Source organism: Camarhynchus parvulus, chromosome 1 (genome assembly GCF_901933205.1).
Source record: "Camarhynchus parvulus chromosome 1, STF_HiC, whole genome shotgun sequence".
Lineage (NCBI taxonomy): Eukaryota > Metazoa > Chordata > Aves > Passeriformes > Thraupidae > Camarhynchus > Camarhynchus parvulus.
In genome coordinates this window covers 60227564-60234420 of record NC_044571.1, presented here as the reverse complement: position 1 = coordinate 60234420, position 6857 = coordinate 60227564, and positions in this window count along the sequence as shown.

Below are 6857 nucleotides of genomic sequence, written 5' to 3'. Positions count from 1 at the left end.
CGTCAAGAAACGCATTCATTTTTACTTCTTCATTGGACATATAACATGCAATCATGCATGATTAATTCTTTAAACCTTCAGTGGAACTGGATTTATTAGAAACTTAAAACTTATCTTAGAATCAATAAAAATGTCCCCAACTAATCTTTTTTTATTCATTTATTTGCATAGAACTGATGCAGACTAGTATGTCACTTTCTACTTTCTTGATTAGCAAACCCAGATTAAAAACAATAAATGGAAAGTTTTGGAATTTAGAGTCTCTTCCTTAGAGACCCTAAATTAGAGACCTAAATTAGGGTCTCTTCCTTAGAGAACCTGATCTCTGAGACCCCTTAACAGGACAGATTCTGTTCTCATTAACCGAAAGCTATTTTGCCCAAATACTACTGTCTCCTGCTCACAGCAGCCAAGTTCTTCCTCCTCTATAAGTATCAAATCCAGAAAAGCATCTGCCCCTGTCAGCTGCTTGATCACCTTTGTAAGGAAATTATAATCTATGAACTCAGGAAATATTTTATGTCATTGTAAGGGTCCAAGCAAAATTGGACTCCTAAAGACACTGGGTCATAATATGGTCCATACAAATACATCCAGGCACACTCTGAGATGGAGAACAGCGCTCAAAACATCTTTTTCACATCACCAGCCACACCACTGCTGCTGCTTTCTGGACAGAGAGCCGCAGGAAGCCTACCGATTACACGGAGCAAACCAGATAATCAACGTAAGGAAAATGTATCTTCTGCCAGGAGTGAAACAGTGTAGTTTGTTTTCCTTGGAAGCCAGGAGGGGAGGAATGAAAGCAGCTGGGTCTGTGGTTATGGTTCTCTCCCGAAGCTCCTCTCAGCGTGCCACAGCTGTGTACTACTTTATGCACAGGATGGTGCTGGTGGAGACAATCTGTCCATTACTATTTAATTCAATCCTAAACACTGGTGTGTTCCAGCATATTGTCACTATTAATGTGTAGCAATGTTGTCCAGATTTGTTATGCCATTGAAGTTAATTGTCTGCATACTTTTCCTATAAATTATTTCCCTAACCAGTCTGTGCTACAGTGTTCCATGTTGCAGTCAGGATTCACGCTGGCAAGAGTCTCTGTCAGGAATGAAGGAGAATCTAGAAATGGTTAAACAAGGTTAAATATTGTGAAATTGATAACACGGATCCTGTGTGTGTTTGCGATTTTTACCACTAAAAATTTCCAAAGAACCTGTAAATGTAGCACCCGATCAGTGAAATTAGAATGGCTGTGACCAAAGTTTCATCCTAAAGATTAAGAGTTTCTGAGGTCAGGCAGAGAAGAGAGTATAATTGAAAGTTATCAAGGAAATCATGAGGCATATAATATAAAACTGGAAAAGTCAGTACTTGAGCCTTGCTGAATTGTCATGTGCATACAAATGAATGAAGAACAAATCCTCTCAGCCACAATTAGAAGTTGTAAGAGTTAATTCTCCTACAAGCATTTGTATATTTAATTACCACAATATACTATAAAAGTTAAAAGAAACCATGATCTGTGGACTTCTACTAATTTCTTTAGGTAACGTATTTGGAAACAACACAATGAAGAATGTAATGTTCTTTCTAGACACTATAATTGTCTGTATGACACCTTTGGTTGACTAGGTACCACAAGGTAGTATATTATATAAAATCCTAACCTGGAACTAATCATGGCCTTTAGAAATTCAAAGAGTATAATTATTCCTTGTAGAAGACGGTATATATGCCAAAAAGCTCATGTATCTTTTGTGAATAAGTAAATCTGTGCTTTAAAAGATGTTAAGAAGGAAGATCTATTCAAGAATATAGCAAATGCTATTTTAATACTGCCAGACTTCTCAAGGACTTTTTCCTTCTGGACATAGAGCTGGAGCAATAGCTCTTAGAGATCCTGGTTTCTGATACCATTTGTGCAGTTTACCAGTTAATTTTGCCTTTTCTAATAGATTTTTTTGCAGGTATTTTGAATTATATAAATCATTCATTTGTAGTTCTGATTGTTTTTATAACATCAGACCTTTAAAACAGCCCAGCCCTGCTTTATTATTTAGTGTTATCTATATAGCAATATAGATATGCATAACACCCTCCAGGCTAAAGAGCTGCTCCTAAAATGTAGCAATAATCTTCAGGCACTGGACCTCAATACAGCAAATTCTGGACACCAGGTTAATTATATTTTCAATGGCCAGTTCCATTTGCTGAAGCAGCATTAGCTAAAGGAGAGGTGGACCTGCTGTAATGCTGTAATACTGTAGAGAAAGCAAGGGTCAGTTTTCTTTTAGAGGGTGGAAGATGATACTTTTTGACAGGTACCGTCAATTTCAGCTTTTTGCAATAAAATGGGAAGTGTGTGCAGCATTTTACATCTCCTAAATAGATTACCCAACACATCCACACACACGTACTTGTCAAAGCTAATGGCATTCTTTCTGCTGAACCTGACAAATTCCAGTCCTCAAACTAAACAAGAATAAATCTTAACCAAATGTTGACATTTTACCCTCCTCCTGGGGCTCCTCTCCAGAGATCATAGAAATTTCTTTTCTGCAGCATCCTCAGCCGTAACAATTAGTTCTATCAACCCTGCAGAAAGCAATCAGCCTAATTGTACAGGAAAGTAGAGTACTCATCCAGAAAAAACACTGGTAAAGTAAAATGCACCTCTAAAAATTCAATTCTTATTTTGCCATCATGGTGTAACAACTCGATAAGCCTTTCTAATTATAGATATTCCTCTGGGGATATTTGCCATCATTTGCCATTGCTCTAAAATTTAGAGATATGTTCCCAATGATCAATTACTTAATATGCTCTGTAATATATTCAGCTGTGTGTCTTACCTACTTAGCCAAAATATCCAGGGAAAAAAGCTTTGTATGTGAACCCTTGAGCATCACATTTGGCTGCTGGACTAAGTGTTGTAATGCTGATGACAAAGGAAGAAACATTTCTCCAGCAATCAAGGCCTTTTGATACAATTTCCTGGCTTCTGAGGAAAATAGAAAGTGGGTGGTACAAAAGCTCACCTGGCTGTCCCTTCAAAGGTCTCCTTCATTGTACTGTTCTTCTTCAGGCTTTATGCTTCTAGTATCCTTGGATTAAATTAAAAAAAAATCTTAGTTTTTAATGAAACATGTCTGTGGTTGTGGAAAAAAACCCCTTAAAAATTCAAAACCTTAAAATGCCATACACCAACAGTGAAATAGTGAAGAATGAACAGCTGTCTTCAGGAAAGGAAAGATAGGAAACATTACATTGGTTTAATTTTATGGGGATTTTAATACTATTTCTTTCAAAGAAGAGAGTTTTATCCTATTTAATATTCCCAAAGAAATGATGACTTGGCTGACCCAGATCCTTTACAGAGAGACAAAGTCTCTGATACCTCTCATTTTTGGTATAGTTCATGATGCAGCAGAGTTGGAAATAAAGGTTCAGTACAAAAAGTTCCTCCAGAGAAGTTATTTTGTTTTATTATTGCAATTTCATGAGAAACACAGGTGAGGGAGAGAATATGACGATTCTTAATATTTCACATGTCCACTGAGGAATTTTCTCAGAGCAAAAGAAAGATAATTTTCTGTCTCCCAAAAAATAAAATAAAAAAAATTGCTTTTAATAGCTGGAGGCATCAGAACTTTACAGACAAAAAAAGCTTTATTTTGACACATGGATTTTCTCACTCCTTTTCCTGTTTTCTCCCCTATCCTACTGGTGGGGAGGGAGGGAGCCACCAACTGTGTGAGTGCTCACTTGATAGCAAGGGCCAGTGCATCACAGCCTCAGATCCAGTTAGGGATGTGCAACAACTATAAATATAGCCCCTAGATAGAATTGGCAGTCAGTATTTGGTGGATCTAGAAAAATGTAAGTACTGAATTAAAATCCTTATGGAGGATTTGGGAAGGTTGAGATTTGGTGGTGTTTCAGGAGACTGAATGCATTGGCATTCTGATGTTTTAGCGTCTGTTTAACATCTGTGACACTGAATAAAACAGGGCTGGAGGCTGATCCTTTTTCCTAAACACAGCTAGTACAGACTCATACATATGCTGCCCAAGACTAGCCTCCAGTGGGCTAGAAGTAGCTAAGTGGCTGAGTGGATCCTAGTGGAGGCAATATGCATGTCCTTAACAAACTCCAAGCATCCTGAGAGCCTTAGGTGGTACTGCCATGATGCTAGAACTTGATTATTATTTTGGGCATATTTCAGCTCATTGCATCTGAAGCAGTGTAAGAGCTGGGTTGCAGCCTGTGAAATGTTGTGTTTTAGCAGCATGAAACTGAAGGGCGGATGAATGACACACTGGATATCACACAGAGCCTGTGGGGTGGGTTTGAGATTTCTGGGATAGTGATGAAGAGATGTTTAGAGTGGACAAGGTAAGTCTGGTACACTAGTTAATACTGACTTTCTGAGGGTCATGTCTGGCATGAACCACCCTTAGAGACAGACCTGGATGTTGTCCTGGATAGAGTTAGTTTGGATTGACCACAACAGAGCTATGAAATAAATGAGCATGGAAGCAACAAAAGTGATCAAGCTTCTAGCACTTGGGTTCATTTCACATCCCTCTTTTTTGAGCAATACAGATATAAATATTTAGATTCTGCAGTTACTGTTTTCAGCCAAAAGTTTCTAAATTTCAACAGGAATACGACACTAGATCTGAATTTTACATAACATTATAGGACTGAAGACACAGCAGCAGTGGCCCCATTAATTATAATCAATTTTTGTAATTAAATATGGGTTATTAAGACATCAATCTGCGTGGATAAGAACACTCCAGATGTCAAAGCTGGATTTTTACCAGATAGGGTGTCTGTAGGCACAGCTGTTATCCCACAAATCTTTGCAGTCCTCAGACATTACTTTGGCTATAATTTCTGTGCTACTTCTAGTGCTCCTGCATCTCCTGTATCGATCTTCCAGTTCTATGGAAGGGAGTAAGCTTTGTGCTTGCTTTCATTTGCCAGCACTCTGTACATTAAACACGTATATACATTTGTGAAGGGAAGTGGTGCAAGGGACTATGCACCAGTTCATCCCTTTACAACACACTGCCCTTGCACTCCCAAGTCTGCAGAATGGTTTGTGTACAAATGAAGATCATCTCTGCTGCAGAGCACGTTAGGAGGGACGGGGGGAGGAGAGACCATTGGTGCTGCCTTCTTGAGGCAGCCCTAGGAGATGGGTCCTAGGAGGTGGATATGGAAGCTCTGGGAGGTGAGCTGCTGCTGGCACGGTCCCAAGGAGCATTACAACCACCATGCAGCCTGTGGCTTTCCATATGGCACTTTACTTTACTCCTTCCCCTGCATGTGTGGAGAGTGCTGTAAGACCTAGGTGGCCCAGGCAGTCAGGAAACGTGGCCAGTGGCGTGTTTCTAGTGTAGCTCGACCAGCTGAGGACAAAAAGTGATGACATCTGCACGAGTGGAGCTGAATCTCCTTAGTTCTGCTGCATTAACCTGGAGTAGCATTGCTAGTTCTTTTTTGCTTGAGTTAGAAGTTGACAAACATCTTTTATTTGCTAAGGATATTTAAAATGTTGCTGGTGATCTCCAGCCCTGCAGATCCCATAGATACACCACCACTGGTTAGATGTGATCACTCAAAGGATCTCCATTCTCAGTAAGTAGATCATGTATTTGTCCTCTGTTCAGGTAGAATTAGGAAAGTCGAAGCAGTTTTCTGATTGAGCAGAATTGAAAAGCCAAATTGGAATTTTTCAGGACCATTGCCTTAAGATTTATCTGAAGGTTAGTTTTTAGTTTCATCTTTCCTTGTACACTCCTGCAAAATAGAAACCAAAAACCCCCTTGTGAGAGACTGGACTACGACTCGAAGCAAATGCCCATTTGTGAAGGGTGCTTTGCTGAGACCAGGTTTGCAACTCACCAAGAATGAGATGAATTTTTGGGTGTGTAATGACAAACCTCTGGTCTGCAAAAGACAGAAGGGATGAACTTATAACAGCCAGATTCTACAAGCTGGGCCTTGTGGCTGATAAGAGGGTGGTGCTTTCCACCATGCCAAATTGCCTGCTCTTACACACACCCCACACAGATAGATAGATCAAGAGCTTCAATCATCACTTTGACCAACAGCAACACTCAAGTCTCATTGTAAATCCAGGGGTGGTAGTTATGTTTCTTCCTACTCTTACCCTTTCTTTCTCTTTCTTCCCTTTTTTTTCCCCTTGCACATTTTAAGTGATATCTTTATGCTTTCATATTGGCATAATACTATAGATAATAATAACCAAAATGGCTATATAGCTGCTTTCCATTGCAACCAAATTGTTCATATATATATAAATATACACACACATATTTGCAAAAACTGATCATTCCGTGTTTTTTTCACTCTAATCTGCCTCAAGAGATTTATTAACAAGAACCTGCATTACTTTCACCTTCAGGGGTAGGTAACAACACCCCCAAGAGTTATTCCCTCTGTGATAGGGAAGTGCTGGGTTAAAAAAATGTCAGAAATATATCAGAAATATATGTCAGAAATTATCAGAAAAATGTCAGACCTCCCCATACTTCTGCACAAACTGTTGTCACCTGGTTTATTAGTGCAGATCAGCTTTGCTGCCACCCTGCGACCTCTGTCTGCCTGGGTGCTGTGATTGAGATGATGAAACTTGAGCTTCAGCTGGTGGATGCCTCAGAAACCAGAATATGTATTGGCACGCCTGCCAGCCCAAAGTTCAGGAAGGGGAGGAGTTTACCAGGAACTGAAACTGATTTCTGGCAGCTCCAAAGTTTTGAGTGTTCCCCTAGCTATAGCAGCAATACTGGTTTCTGCCAAGGCAAGGTACTTGAAAAACC